At 43.4% G+C, this 17,139-nt stretch overlaps 1 protein-coding gene across 1 annotated transcript in view; it reads right to left on the bottom strand.

The window, feature by feature from the left end:
- Nucleotides 1-16,724, bottom strand: part of zfhx3b (zinc finger homeobox 3b) — a 138,595-nt gene extending 121,871 nt beyond the window's left edge. Inside the window, exon 1 of the mRNA XM_080033941.1 lies at nt 16,512-16,724. The gene's annotated coding sequence lies outside the window, so the exon portion shown is untranslated. The remainder of the gene's footprint in view (nt 1-16,511) is intronic.
- Between the last annotated feature and the right edge of the window lie 415 nt (nt 16,725-17,139).

The following is a 17,139-nucleotide window of genomic DNA, read 5'->3' as shown; positions in this document are numbered from 1 at the left end:
AATATACAAGACAGTTTCCTCTTTTTTTCTCACTATTTCAAGCGAGACATGGTTAAATCAGAGGAAAGACAAACTGGGCTTCAAAGCATCCAGACATTCTTAAAACAGTGGCAGGGTTTTGCTCTTTTTACACCACTGATTTCTGATTAAGCAGATGATACAGCGTTTGTTGTAAAAAGGAAGACAAAAAATACTCTCCCCAGTGTCTCAACAGGTCAGCCAAAACCGCCACGGCATGTTTTTCCCCTTAGTACTTAGAATTACGACATACGATAATAAAAGGTAGAGAAAATATTGTTGCAACAAATGTTTTGGGGAGGATGTTATGTGCTACTTTGTCATTAGTGGAGAAGCTGTCTGGTAAAATCAGGCATAAACATGTGTCAGAATTATATGTAATTATAGTTGAAAAACTTCCGCATGGGAGTATGAATCACCTCTGCAGCTGGCTGGCGTGGCAGGGAGAGAATACAGCACCCTGCTATCCTCACCTTTGTGACTGCGTGGGGGGAAGGGTAGCGGAACATGGGAGACATGCAGACTTAAAGAAGACAGACAGGCTCATGCTATGTCAGAAAGCCCCCGAGTTGCTGTTCCCTCCGCTGGATTATCTGAAGAACCACCAACGGATATGTGTAATCAGCCCCATCCCCATGTTTCTCTCTCTCTCTCACTCTCTGCCTCCCTGGCTAATGTCTCCGCCTGATTCGATTGAGGCAATTAGGCAGTAATCTATAGAGCTAGGGAGTGATGGAAACATTTCCCACTGTCCTCCTCATGTTTCTCAGAGCTGCTATAATTAGCTAACTTTACTTCTCATTAAACATCAGAGCAGTATTTACATACCCAGATCCAATTTGGCTGTGTAGAGCCCATTCCTTTTAAACTGTCTCGAAACCCTGAAACATTACTGTAAACAAAGGAATGGGGCGAGCGGTAATCTGCAGTTATTTCAGTCAAACATTTATATCTTATATCGGTCAAACACAATGTATCTGGAAGGAACAGATTAAAAACATTGTCAGTGTGTGTACCACACACAGTAGAGGCTCATTCCAGAGCGGTGTGTTGTTTTAGTTGAAAATGAAGCCTAGGGAGGCCTGTTATGGCATGAAGTTTGATCCTAAAAATGGCGGACATCCTCCCACCCCTGGTTTCAATGAGCCATCATGGGAACTGGAATGGTAGGCCCACTTCTATTCCCCTATGGCTCATATTCAGTTGTAATCGTTTTTGCAGGGAACAGGCATTAAACTAAAATGCACATGGACAGATCTGGACTGATCTTCAGAAACTGTGAATCTAAGTTTAACATTCAGTAACTCTGATCTGAAAATCATAATTACAATATTTATGATCATGTTATGTCCTCATGGTAACACTTAATCAAGGTATCGGACAAAATCTTTTTTCCAACATTAATGGAATGTGTGTGTGTGTGTGTGTGTGACATGGTCACTGAAAGTGGATCCCTAGAGGTTACTATATAGACATTGCAGGTAGGTACAAAGCAGACTCCCTGTTTGTTTGTTTTTTGGTTCAGTTGCATTTCTGTAACCCACTGAGAACTGTTTGCAAGTTCAAATCTAATGTTGAGGTAGAAAACAAACACAATTAGCTAATTTAGCTACACAGTTAGAGACTTTTATTTTGTGATGGCTGCCACACATGTTAAAATTGATTTAACACTACTCTGGCTGTGGGCTTATTTTATTGATAAAGTAAATGAAACGCAACTACCATTAAAACTTCAATATGTTCATATTGAGGCCGCATGGCATCAACATAACTTCTGAGATTCTTAAGGGGTAAAGTGTACCAAAAGCGACAAGTAATGCCTTATATTTATATCGTCCAATGCAAATATGAGATAGTTTGCTTGGATTTTATTCCCATCTAAAACATCCTTGTAAAGGCCTGAAACCACAATTTTCCAGGATATATAAACTTAGTTATTGGAATCCAGCAAAAATAGATTACATGGCTGAATTCTGACAGGTCTAACAATCCAAAAGCATTAATAGCTTAATGTTGGGATCGGTGTAAGGCACATAGAAATCCAATTTACTCCTATAGCATAGTGTTGCTTGAATAAATATGCAGGAGTACAGCTAGGACTGAGTGGAAGAGTAATTCAATCAGCAGAACTCAAGCCTCACACCGATTCACTTTGACAGTTCTATCTGTAATTCATCTTTCTGAAAAACAGACCACCATCCCAACAATCATTTCCTTCGACTCCAATACCTGGAAAAACGGGTGGGTGAAAGTGTAATGACATGGTTTTTAATGGCTAACACTGACATATCTCTTCAGATCTCATCCCATCAAGAGTAAGTTTTCTTTACCTGCTGTCCCTGAGAAAGCAAAAAGCTGCTCTATATACAAACTGTATGAACTCACAAATGTGCATTGACGAGTGGTTGAATGCAAACGTAAACAGTGGAGAGGGGGTATAGCAAGTGTGTAAGGGTCCAGATGGGCAGGCAGGGAGGCCTGTCCTGGGAAAGGGCTGTCCCAAAGCCATACACCCCTCCTCACAGCTAGCCTGGCCTGAGCAGCAGAGGGTTAACTGCACTGCCCAGCCACAGGCGTGAAATGAAACAATGAAATAATGGCAGCGAGTGAACGCTCAAAGGCAGGGGGCAGGGTGGGTGTGGGAGGTAGGGGGCTCGCCATAGGCTGCTGCAGATGTTGCAGGGGCTTCGGCGGGTCACACTATCACACGTATTAGCATTCCTGATAGAGGGAGCCCGGATTAGAGAGCTGAATGCCTCTCTCCACTCTGTCAGAGTTTGAACACGCTGGAGATGCAGAGCAGGGCTAGGAGAAATCCCAGACAAGAGTACTACAGGAGAAGAAAAGCGCCCTCAGACAGTGTTGGGAAAATGCCTATAGCTCACAGAGAGAGCAGGCACAATGTGCAGGGGCAGGAGAGAAAGGGAAAGGCAGAGTAAGATTGACACACAAATTGCCAAAATTGACTAAAACAGACAATAAAGAGAAATCAAGCATAGGATAATTTAATGGTTTTGTGAGGTTGGCAGAGGGAGTGTATATGAAACGAAGATTTTCTATTTACGGCTGTATCAGTGAATAAGCATAGACAAAACGGCTTTCTTTCTTCTTTGTATGTTGGGGCGAGCGAGGGAGAGTGAAAGAGAGAGAGAGAGAGAGAGAGAGAGAGAGAGAGAGAGAGAGAGAGAGAGAGAGAGAGAGAGAGAGAGAGCAGAGACAAAAGCTTTTCTGAGTGTGTGCCCTCCTGTCCTTTTTTTCCTTTCCCAGGACAGAGGTCTGGAGAGGCCTCATATTTCTGGCTGCTGTCAGGCTGGGGTGAGAGTCAGAGACAGCAAGGGGCAGCTGTTTTCTACGAGGTACCCCTGGCTCCCTCACACATTAGCCTTTGATCCATTTTGGCTTCCATGGCCGCCCCAAGTATGTATGTATTAGTTAGTGTCAGGGTATGTGTGTTACATGAAAGTGTGTGTGTGTGGGGGGGGGGGGGGGGGGGGGTAATTGGCGTAGTAAAGAGGCACAAGTGGTGGCAAACCATGGAGCCAATTGTGAAACTTAAGTGGTAAAATGAAGTGAGAAGAAGCAACACTAAACCAGGGCTTTTGCTCTGTTCCTCTCTCAAACACAAAACAAATAATTTCACAGGAATGCAGCAGGGCCAGTTAGGTATGGATGAATAGCCTATTCCGTAGAATACAGAGAGGAAAAGTGGATGTAAGACATTCTAATGCACACATTTGCTGGAAAACACAAAGTCTTCTACACATGTAGATTTCATGTATAATATAGAATGGTTGTGGAAGAAAAGCCGAACTAGGGCAAATCACCTGCAGGGGCAAAACAGTATGAAAACTGCAAGATCCAGGTGCATGGGCTTTCAGTCTGAACCTGTCTCTGACCGAACTACTTGATCACAAGACTAGAAAATGCCACTTAAAAGAGTTTTTATCTCTTGCATTATGCAGTAAATCCTTATTTCAATTGTGAAACACTGTGCACACGCCAGGGCTTGGTTGTGATTTAATTACTATAAATAATAAAGGTATTTTTGGCATGAACAAGAAAAAAAACTGTTTCATTCATAGTTTCTAATCCATACAATAAGAAAAATAGAGCTGCCTTTGTATGTGGAGTTCACTACACTTTTATTTAGTCTAAAAGCAGTCCTATTAATGCAGGTTTTGAGTAGGAGCCTGTATATTTGGCACATTTCCATCGCATCCTGCTGTCATTGCGCTTAGATCCCTGACAACAAAGAAAAAATAAATCAGACATCGCCACCGAAAAGCAAGGAAAATCCTTCATATTTCACGGTTAAGGGAGGTGTACCTTTGTCCCCAGCCAATGACTATCAGTGACTCTACAAGTTAATATTTGCTTCTGCCTGCTCATAAATTTGCATTGCATTAGCAACCTGACCTAAATGCATTTTTATCACCCAAAGTAATTAGCTGAGCATTAGTTGTAGGAGGGAGAGAGAGAGAGAGAGAGAGAGAGAGAGAGAGAGTTCTACAAGGCTGAATCCTTCCTGAATGGGTGGAGGCTAGACGAAAAGCTACGGGAGGGATGGCTACGGAGTAAAGCTGAGCTGGGCCACCAGATGAAAGAGGAAGTAAACAGGGCCAGAGTGCTGCCTCTTTATTCTACTACATTAACTCCAGCACCACAAGGGGAGGAGCCAGCATGCAGGCAAAACGACAGAGCCACACAAGAGGGGAGTGTCAATGAGAGGGTAATAAGGAAAGACAATAAGTAAACAAGCAGGGGAAGTCCAGGCCCGGCGTGCTAGAAACTCCCTGCCTCACATTGCCTGGCACACACAATGGCCCTGCTGTAATTAGCCACCCCAATAGGTTGTTTAGCATTTGCATATAAATGCCCTCAGAGGCAAACACTAAACACGCTGACACAAGCCATGCCCAAAACAGACGTTCGCCACACCTCTACCCCTCCAGGAGGTCTCTGGGGTCCACTTATGCTGGGGTACCCCCTCCCTTCGCCTTGTGCTTGTACCCACTACAGGCAAGCTGGCATCCATTACACAAGCACACCATAGACCATCGTGAGGGTATACTCGCTTCTTGTTTTCTGGAGAGATTGTGAAACAGTGTAGCCAGGCTTCCTGTTTGAGACCCACAGAGCCATCTGTCATGTGAAAGTGCATTTTGCCCTGACCACAGTACTGACGTTCAGCGAGACAAAGGCTGCAGGTGTCAATCTGTTGTTTTGTTTAATAGAAACTCTATGTGTAAGACAGGAAAAGAACCCATATAGATATGTCCATGTACGACAGCCTGTGCACATCTGCACAGAGCAGTCCCAAGGAAGCCAGGGGTCTACAGAGTGTGAGAAATGAGTGTTCCATCCTGATCAGGGTCAAAACATACAGGCTTGTTTAATGTACCCTGTCTGGCAGAAAAAAACAAGTGTTGGAAGTTGTAGCAGGGTAGACCAAGCTGGTAGATTACAGACAGAGGTAGACTACATTTACACAAGGTTTACAAAACATTCAATAGCAAACATGCTATCACTTTTATAGTTTCTGCCGTTTTAATTGTTTTAATGTATTATTGTATAACAAAAGTTTTTTTTTTATTGTTTAAACGGGATCTGTGCCGCAGTTCTACACTTCCTCTTCTGTCTCCTGTTGTTATGACAATTGCGATTCATGAAGAAAAAAAGACAACTAAAAACTATAGAAAGGAAGGAAGCGATGAGACTGGTGTCTGTGCCCGCCTCCCCCCATGCTCTGACCATTACCTCTCTCTCTCTCTCTCTCTCTCTCTCTCTCTCTCTCTCTCTCTCTCTTCTCTTCCTCTTTCAAACCTGTATTCGCTCCAGTGTAAACAAAGGCTGTGTCATCCACACACTTGTCCTGCTCCTGGTGCTGCTAGGAGAGAAAGAGTAAGACCACAGAGCTCCTGCACCATACAACAAAGACTTCCTGTGTAAATCCTCAGACCAGAGCGCAATGTTCACCAATCTACTCTGTTTTGCCAGAGTTTTTTTTTTTTGAATGAGCACATGAAAAACCACAGAAAGTGAAGCTATCTGCCAGCATTAATTACTTGGTTCTCACCTGCCATGCTGCCTGTTGTTCACTATCAGGGCATGATCCAACATGAGGAAACACCTACTGCATCTCCAACAAAAAGCAGGCAATAAAGAGGAGCCCATTTCACAGCCCACCATACAGATATATGCACCCTTTTTGAGTTGCAGGGGACACCGAATATACAGTGGAGATGCTGCCCATAATATATGACACCATTCTTTTTGTGTGTGTCGGTCAAATGCACATGATTTAGAAGGACTGTGGGGAAAAAGCCATAGCAAAAAAGATTGCTCTGAAGGAGAGAATGACAGTAGCGGAAGAGAGGAAAAGCATTTCTTTTTCGAAGAATTGACACTTGGCATGTAAGGAGGAGAAAAAACTGTTGTAACAGTCAGTATCTGTTTTAAGCCTATAGCTCTTACTCCGGCTGACTTCCTATATGTGGTCAGGGTGTTTGTTGTAGTTTTACTGCTTCACACAACAATGCTCGCTTGCTATTTGTTACCACCCGAGTAAAAAAACAGAAAAAGTGAAATGTTACGCCCTACTAGAAAAAAAGAGAAGAAAATGTCCCCTTTCCTTAAAACCTAAACTCAACTGAGAGTGACGGACTTATATTACAGACCTATACAGCAGATTGAGCAGGTGATATTATAAATTAGACACACGGTTAATCTCTCCTGTTTCTATTGAGGCCTCGATATGATGATTTCAACCAGAATATCATCAGTAGCTGCATAAACTAATAGCCCGGGCCCCCTATCTTCATTCATTAAACAGTTGGGGAAAATGAAAGCCATGGTGACCAGACGAGGCCTGTGACGTCACAAAGCCGAGGTCACCGGTCTGTCACGGCCGTCTAGCCCTGTGTCAGCCCCATGGGACCTGCCCCCCCTCCCTATTCTCTCTCTCTCTCTCTCTCTCTCTCTCTCTCCAGCCTAGACCAAATCTCTGCTCTGTAGCACTGGAACGTCAGCATGTCAAACCTTCCGCAGAGGGCACTGTGTCCAATATGTATATATACGCCACCGCACTATGGCTGTCATGAGATCAACCGCCGGGCGCCAAACAGCAGGTTAGAGCGTATAGCCTGCCAGAGAGAGAGAGAGAGAGAGGTGGGAGTGTGACGACCAGCAGACAAGAACTGCCTTTACAGTAGATAAATATACCACTTTTTAGTTGCTGTTGTGTTGGTGCATGCGTGTTAGGGAGAAGAACAGAGTACGTCTCCTCCTCCTCAGGTTAAACACACACGCACACACACACACACACACGCACGCACGCACGCACGCACGCACGCACACGCACACACACACACACACAGACACGCGCGAGCTGCACATCTCTAGTTTTCGGTGTTGCTGTGTGGGAGTCTGCTTCTCTCTAATCAATTTATTATGAGGCACCGGGGTCCTCGTGTTTGTTCATTTAACACAGGGAAAATGAGAAAGAGCATTTGTTTTAGGTACAGAGAGACTCTCAGAGGAGAGTGCACGTGTTGTGGTGAGGAGGGGAGCAGTGGAGAAGGGTGAAGCAAAGGCACACAAGACAGAGAACACCCCTCAGAATAATGTCGAGGTGTAATACTGTGGCTTTGAGGAAATGTTGGTTTAATTGCGGTCCGGTGTAACATTTAATGCAGACTGCAATGACACCTGGCATAAATGGTTTACACCCGGGACAGTGGCAATTATAACTCAGCCAATCAGAAATCCTTCATAAATCCACTGACATGCTGACTGCAACGGCCAGATGCTTATTTGACGAGATGAGATGGAAATGGCGACAGAAGCACATGCAGTATATCTTCTTTTTAATTACAATGTCTGCAGAGGTGGGACTCTGCTATAAACAATCATCTGTGCGAGAACACAAAACACCACCAGCACTAAGCATTATAATAATAATACATTATTAAAAATGAAAAATAAAATGATCATGGGCAATATTTGTAGCATTATTGCTAGTAATGCAGCTGAAAAATAGGTAAAATCCTTTTTAAAGCACACAGCTAAAGAACCGAGGTATGTAACTCTGTCATTCATTCAGCAGCTATGAAAGCGGGGCCTCTTCCATGGATTTAATAATGAATATCAGGTGGTGGTGGTCAGATCGGCCTAGATATTTACTGGCATTCATGGAGGCAGACACACACGCTCACAGAGTATAAAAAAACAGAATACCATTATCCTTCTGAACATAAAGCTCTACAAAATACATGTTTCTGATTATCATTAAATATATTAAATGTGAATCTCTGAATGTGCTTTACGTGAACAGTCACATTTTAAGTCCCTTCTTGCACTGAAGGTGATATTAAATCATATACAATCTATTTGCTAATATTATCGTTACATATTCAGATCACGTGTATCTTGTGTTTGTATGCAAAGCAACAACATAGGTCAAACTTAACAATCCCATTATTAGTTTAGTGGAAAAAAAAGAAACTAGGTGAGCTTAGCCTCAAATGATTAAATAATAAAAAGGCTGGCTATAACAACAACAACAACAACAACAACAATAATATTAATAATAATAATAATAATAATAATAATAATGGTTTACTATACGATAATAACACTGTATGTAACACAATAGTATATGTGTGCACACTATACATTGCACTTGCACACAGAGACATGCCCTATGTGAAAACATAGCAGCAGAAGCTGCAAGAGAGCTGACATCAGAGGACTACGGAGGCTACAGCACTTAGAGGCCATTTTATTGCTTTGCTGTGGTCAAGTGAGGTGCACCGAGCTCAATTCCACCACAACAATGGCAAAGAGGGCCGCAGAGACAAAAGAGGGCTATCCCTGCTTCTTAACCCCTTCACTACTCTGCACATCAGTTGCCTGGAGTTCTGTGTGCGAACAACACCGGTCCACCTCAGGAGTTAAGCTAGGGGAGTGACAAATAGGGAGTCGCAAACATATACACCTAGTGTGTGACAACAGCTCACACACACACGTGCTATTACTTGCACGGTAAATAACAACGCATGCACACACAAACCCAGTGAAAACCTATCAATGGGCAGATGGAGTCGGCTGCTTTTTCCTGACCTGGAAGAAGCAGTCGGTAGCTTCACCTCAGCCCTGTGTCTCACACTAAAATACACCGCAGCCTGCTCTCTGTCTTTCCATCTCTGCCCCTCCCTCTCCGTCTCTCTCCCTCTCCTCACTGGGAACATGGACTAGGCTATTAAACATTTGCAAGTGAATTACACTTTTTTGTTGAGATTGTTTTTGTATGTGTGTGTCGGGTTTGTGTGTGTGTGTGTGTGTGTGTGTGTGAATTGTAAAAAAAAAAAAAAAATGGGGAAGAGGGTGTGAGAGGGAAAGGGAGCTCCAGCCAATCGCTCTTCTATTCTTTTCTCTATAATCCTGAGAAGGATAAGCTGTGAAATACACAAAGAGGAAGTGCCATAGACCTGCTGGGGTCCAGCACATCCTAGCAGAACATTCCTACAGCTCAGCTATCAGAAGCACGTATAGACAAATACAGACTAAAACCACATTACTATTGTTTCTCACAGTCACAGGGCGGAGGGGATGCAGTGCACACACATAAATGAAAATAAAATCACGGCGAAAAAACAAAAAAAAAACAAAAAAAATTAGCTTTGACCAAGATTTTGAAAACCGAAAATAAAATAACACTATACTAAACATTTTCTCTCTAACACTATGTGTCTGCGTGCCTCATTGTTAATCATAAGCATGTCTTGGGAGTAGCAGAGGAGAATGAGTGGCACGGAGAAAGGGAGTTATGGAGTCTATAGCGGCATAATGTTCATATCGCTTTCACATAACTCTTTATCTGCTCTTTCAAACCGGCCCCAGGCCACTGACCGACAGAAAAGCTGAGAAGCTGATAGCTAGATTATACAAACACACACACACACACACACACACACACACACTGCATTTGATACTGATACAAGCTATGACGTTACATCATCGGGAGACCAGGCTGTAAATAACAAAAAAAATGTCATGCTGACTGCACTGAAACATGTATTATTTTATGAAAAAAATTAATACAATTATTTTTTAATTATTAACATATAATCTTTTTTATTTAAATTGCATGGCAATATATGTCAAAATATGTAACACAATACAATTAAAATTAAATTAAATAAAAAGGCAGGAGCTATGCAACTGATGCACTGTCAAATATTTTAAAATTTCTCTCTCTCTCACACACACACACACACACACACACACACACGCACAACTAAATTTCGGTTACACAATGCAGATTTCACAGACACAGATAAACATTGCGAGGGCAGTTATCACTCCACGGAGCACAGTAACATAGAGGAAGAGGAAGAGGATGACAAAGAAATAGGGGAGGATAAAAAGACGGCGTGTGTGTCGTCAGAGTCATAGGCCAGAGGGGCCCATGTATTGTTCCAGGGCTCAGTGCGGGGAGAGAAAGGCGACCTGGGCCGCCTCTGTCTAAGCGTCCTCCATGTTTTATGCATTCTGTCCTTTGTGATGATAAGCGCCAGTGCGGAGGGTGGAATGCTGGCCTCCAGGGTCCAAAAAAAGGGGTTGGCTTATGGTGTGGGGGGGGGGGGGGGGGTGCCGGGGTGCAGCTCAGTTCAATTTTTGCAGCCCTCGGAGTGGTCCCTGTCATCCCTGCCTCGCCCGCGTGTAGACATGTGTAGGCTATACTGACACCAAAGCGTTGTTCCTCCCATCCCTGAACACAAGAGCTAGCTGCTGCTGCTGCCCCAAATAGAATGTGTACACACAGTCAGTTGTATAGATGCTACTCTACACACCCACACACACATACACACACTCTCTCGTGGACAGACATGCATCACACAGATCCTCTTCTCACAGTCGACACAGCGACCCAAAAATACTACTGTCTTTATCACAGTTACACAACACATCTATCTAACAAACAGCCTTGTTTGCAGCCATATTATATATTGTACATTTATTCAAGAAGCAAAATTTAAATTCTAGTCAAGGACGCAGATTAACACACACACTGTAACCCCCCTTCCATGACTACAACAGCATCCATTTATTCTTAGAAATTGAACAGAAATTTGGAACACATATTATTAGGCTCTATTTTATGACAGCCGAAAGAGAGAAAGTCAGAATAGAAAACGTAGGCTACTTTGCTTTAAAACATATTAATGAATTGATAGTATTTTTCTTTTCTTTCTGCGTATCTCTATTCTCTGTATGACTGCTGAATAATCAGAACAATGTTGCCTTCTCACAACATAAGACTGCTGAGATTTCTCTGAATTTGAACAGTGGCTATAATCTTTGGAAGCAGTTAGAAGTGATTCAATATTACGATCACGAAAACAAAGGTGTATCATACCACGGCCTTGACGTGGCACAATCAGAATACATCAGATTTTCATAATGCCAGCATACACACAAGACAGAAAGCCGTTCGCACACTCACACACACACATGCAGAGACACATGAGCATCTTCTCAGTCATAAATCTAGTCTACCACAATGATTTAACCAAGATTGTGAACACGATAACATATTGTGAAAGAGCAAACCACAAAATCACCGCCAACTTCTCTTCAAACAGATAAAAGGATGACATTGAGGAAGAAAGGGGATTCTGTGGATAAAGAGGAGTCCTTTTTGGACTCTCGGGTCTGCTGGGAAGAAGGATCCAGTACATCATTCATGCATACCACAAGCATGCACATGCGCGCACACACGCGCACACACACACACGCGCGCACACACACACACACACACACACACACACACACACACACACACACACACACACACCTGAGCGTGACAGTCATCCCTTCCACTCTCCCTTCCCTCTTTCTCTCTCCCCCCCTGTACTGAGCCGAGATCCCCCCCCCCCCCCTCCTGCTCTCCTTTATGATAGCATGACATGGACACTGGCCTCGGCCGCAGGACAACTGGAAGAACTGGTCCTCGCCGCACGACCTTGCGTATTCAAAACCCCCACGTCACATTCAAAGCCGTCATCTGTGTCGACTGGCCTCATTTACACATGTCCATGCAAGCTAATGGCTGAGACAAAGGTAGACCTATTTGTATTTCGAACGCTCAGCCTCTCATAGAACAAATGCTACACCCTTAAAAAGGGAGTCATCTAAACAGACAATTGAAAATGTATTAAATTACAAAAATATATAAAATAATGCAGAAATTAAAAAAATATGTTCACATAAAGACACACACAATATGTTGTCTATAATTTTTGTGTTTTGTTTGCATAGACTAAAGTGTGTTGGCCTTAACCTAGTGGTAACCCGAAGAGGGCTCTCTCTGACCAAGGACATGCAGCCAGCGAGCTCCCCCACGGTGCCAATGCACAAGCAAGGATAGGTGGGAGTAAAGGAGGGAGATATGTAGAGACACACTGAGTAAGAGATAGGAAGAGAGAGAGAGAGAGAGAGACAGAGGGGGAGCTCAGCTAGAGGAGGAGAAGGGGTTATGACAGCCAGAGGCGCTGTCTCCCATTTTTCTGTGTTACCCCCCAAACCATGAAACGAGCCTATCTGTGACGACTGCTGCTCCCTTTATCTCTTTTCCCCCCAACTGGAAGTGCTATTCCTGTTCATACAGTCAAATTACATCTGAATATGCCTGTCATCCAATATGGTAATAGAGGGTGACCAAGTGCAAACAGTGGACAGCCGTTTTGTTGCTGTGCAGGATCTGTGGCAACCGCACACGTCCACACACGTAAAAAACATCACGTCACAGCATTACGACACCAAATATTTTCTTCCGGGAGTGAATAACAATAAGGATAGAAAGGACACACGGAGAGCAGTTGTTGTACCATATACACTCCCATGTTTCATTCTATAACTAGGATCCTGTTCAACCACTAAATGCACAGCACTACCATCAGAAACACACAAACCTGCATTTTTTTGTCATTCTGGTTTTAACAGACAATTCATTTTGTTATACATGACTGTCACAAATTCAAGCAACGTGTTACCAATTTAGCCATTTTTCTATAGCCATCTATGCAATTGTTTAAAACAGGTGCCTGATGTTAAAGAGATACATGAGGCTATCTGAAATAAATAAATACAAATGTAATCAAATGCATTTGAATAGTCAGATGAGATGAAATATTTTCACGTGAGTAATTTTTTCATGTGAACCAAGTGATATACTTTTTTCCAATTTTTCCTTCAGTTATGGCAAATAACCTAAATGTGTTTATTCAAATGAGTACTAACATGTTTATGTTTTTAAATCATTCTAAAAAATACAAATATTGCCTTGATGAATAAACACATGGACAAAAAACCAGGGAGGGAAGAACTCTGCCCACAGTATGTGAGAGCAAAATTTGAAAAATGGCCTATATTTTCAATTATTTAAAAACAATGCTCTCTGTGGTTCAAACCGTCACTCCGGTGGCACTTTTACAGCTCACTCCCCTTGAACGCAGTGCCTCCGATATCCATGGCTGAGCGTGTGAGATAATATAGTTACAGTAAACACACCGTCTGACAAACACATATTTTTGAAATAGAATACATAAGAGAAATAGAGCCAATGACATTCCTATACCTTTGCCAGGAACTGTTGCAATTAAACATAAATATGACAATGAGACAGGACTGGAAAATCAGAGACAGGTGAGACGACAGTAAACATTTGTGCTGTCTTTGTTTTGTAACAGAAGACAGAGAGAGGGAGGAGGAGGAAGGTGAGGAGAGGAGTGTTACTGTCAGACAGGGGAAGAAGGCAGATCTCTTCAGTGTTGGCACAGCAGCCTATAACCTGCCCTAGTATGCACCCTAACACCTTGGAGTTTTTAAAATCAGTGGACTACACACACACACACACACACACACACACACACACACACACACACACACACACACACACACACACACACACACACACACACACACACACACACACACACACACACACACACACACACACAATTTACCATTGCAGGCATTAAAAAAGAACAATAAAACTATTTTTTAAAGAGGAAGGAACTAAATATGAATATTATCACCAAATTAAAATAATCGGCATGAAAGCCGGTTTCCCCTCTCTCTCTCTCCCAGTGCTAATCTCTTTCCGTCTGCTCCTCTCCAGTCTGAAAGGTATAGGGATCTGTTTATCTGACCTCTTCCCCTGATTCCTGCTCCATGGCCCATGGCAATCTGACCCCTCCACCCAACCCCCCCTACACACTGCTATACCCGCAGACCCCCCCCCCCCCTTTTTTTGCCTTTCTCTCTCTGCCTGACAGCTTTAACGTTTTTTTTCATGTTATCAAACCTGTTAGCGGTCTATTTTTGTTTCACCCATCCTAAACTAAAAGCCAAAGTCTTAATCCTGCAGATGCTGACGACCACAAAGTGCTTTGTGTGGCTCCCAAAACATACCAGCAACTGCCATCACCCCTCTCTCTCTCCCAGCCAGACCCATGTATGCACTCTCTCCCCACCAACCATCCCTCGGTTGTTTGCGCGCGGGGGTTTCCTCTCTTTCTTTTTTATCTCTGCACTCACTCCGTGACCCCTGTTCCCCGTTTCTTGCTGTCTGACCTATACCCCCCCTCCCCCCCACACACACACACACACACACACACACAAACAGCTTCTCACCCCACCTTTTCTGTGTTTCCCCCCAACGGTACACACAAATCCTATGCCTCTCTGCTCTCTCGCTAAACCTATTTTTCCCCCTCTCTATGTCGCGGAAAATATCCAAGACTGACTCCCAATTCTCGCAGCTTTTTCTGTCAGTGTGTGTACATTCCAGCCGAAAAGCTAGTCGTTATTTTTCTACTCGGGTTGCAACTACACCTAAACGACGAGATATCAGTTGCATTTCCGTTTTCTTAATTTTTTTCTCGATCAGATCCTCTTTTTGGGGGGCGAAATTGGTAAAGATGCAGTTATAGGCTACACTATTTATTTTTATTTTTGAAAAGGCCCATTCAGCTTGGATAGACTCTTTTTACGAGCCTCGGGTTTGTTTTCTTCCGAGAGTACAGCATATATTTTGGTTTTGTTGTGGTAGATATCTTGTAGGCTGGTTGAACTTTTTATTATTATTCTACCCTTGTTAACTGGCTAAACGGCTACTGAGTGTAGCCGTGACCTGATAGGTTTAGCTTGGAAAACACTTTAAGTTTCCGGCAGTAACTTTGGAATGTTTATGTCTGCTTAAGGTCAGACTAACAGGGAAATGTTTTGTTTTTATTCCGGACGGCATTTCTCGAGGGAAGAAAATGTTGTCTAGAAAGTCAGATACGGCAGCCAAGTAGCCTGGTTGGAGGCAGCAGTAAACAGCCATGCCTATGTCTTCAACTACACCACAACACGTCTAGTCCTCTGAAACGCAGCGAATACTCCCAGGCTGTCCGGGTATAGACTACAAGGTCCTGCTGATCCGCTCTTGTCATGAAGGAGACCCGGGACTGATCTTTTCTCAACACACCACATTGGCATAACACACACACGATCGCCAAACACGAACCCCTAACGCACGCACGCACACACACACACATACACAGACCTACACATACACACACAAGTCGATCGATCTGCATGTGACTTCGCCAGGGAATGAGCGAGAATCGACTCAAAAACAACGCTTCAAAAGGGGGCAAACAGCCATGAAAAGCAAAAAAGAGAAGATGGACAAAGTGGGGGTAAAGAGGAAAAGTGTAGCTGTAGAGCAACTAAAGGCAGGGCGGAGGGATTGCACGTTTCACAGAGAGAGAGACGTGTCGGAGAAGAACAAAAAATGTGTTTTAACCAGATGAGGATTTTATAAGCATACGACGGTGCTGAAAGACCCACTTGGATGTTGGCAAGTGTCAAATCTGTCAAAAAAATAAGAACGCGAGAGACGTTCCCTTTCGCCGGACGCACACGGACCCACAGGCTGGACTTGGAGCTCCTTTCCTGGGCTGCGCTCGCGTGGAGCTACCGCTGCCCTCCCGTCTGCTCAACACAGCCCCTTTTCTTATCGCATCTGTGCCTTCAAAACACGTTCTCGACACCCATAAGCCCTCTATAACCTTTCCCGATATCACCGAAATGCACACATTTGCTTTAAAACCGTGTTTTTTCACGGTCAACTGCTCTGGAGAGGATCGCTGTCTTTGCCCATTTCTTATCTTCCATTCATGAGGAGGAGAGGACGAACGCAGATGTAAACACAGGTAACGATACGAAAATAAGGAAAATCGAGAATAAAGCAAACTACTTGCATGAAATGAACTTGTGATCGCCGGTCTTTTCTCACAATATAAGAATAGCCAGCTCCGCTACACGTAAAACTATACGAGCAGATAGGGGAAGAGATTCGGATAAGTCGAATGCGAAAAGAATAGGATCGTGGAAAACACAAGAAGAGAAGAAAAAGAGACAAACGCAAAGTTGAAACTTACAATTTCTCGCTGCCGCTTTGTGATCCTCGCTTTTTAATCCAGTATTGAGATGATTTAGCTAAAGATCCCATCAAGGCAGTCCCCTTTTGGTCAGTTTGCGCTTAGGGTGGCAAAAGAAAGATCATTGTTGTTGCGGAGTGTAAAAAAACGAAGTAGGTTCTATTAGTTGGTAAAGGCAATATAAAAATAATTTGGATGCAAAGCAGGCGATGAGTCTTGTGTTAGAGGGAGCGAGGAAGAGGTGAAAGTGAGATCTGATGATTGAAAAGAAAAAACTCTTTGGATCTTTATTCCTGCTAATTAGTTTCCTGCAAAAAATGGCTGTGATTAATTCAGTGCGCATGTGCTTCATTACACAGGCACGAAGGGAAGGGCTAATTAGCCGCCTTCTGGATCAATAAGATTCAGCAAAGGAGAGAGCTGGGGAGAGAGAGGGAGGGAGGGAGGGAGAAAGAGGAGGGAGGGAGGGATGGATGGATAGATACAAGTCGGGAAAAAAGAGGAAAGTAATGATCAGGAATTGAAAATATGGAATTAAGAACAGCGGAGAGTAAGAGTTTGATTAGACGGAAGACAGAGAAAGTTAATACCAGAGCAGGCAGCCGCAGCAGGCACAGCCCGACGCTAC

This window comes from Ammodytes marinus, assembly GCF_949987685.1.
Source record: "Ammodytes marinus genome assembly, chromosome: 1".
Taxonomy (NCBI): domain Eukaryota; kingdom Metazoa; phylum Chordata; class Actinopteri; order Uranoscopiformes; family Ammodytidae; genus Ammodytes; species Ammodytes marinus.
Note: the sequence above shows the minus strand (reverse complement) of the source record. Positions and strands in the feature narration are given on the sequence as shown.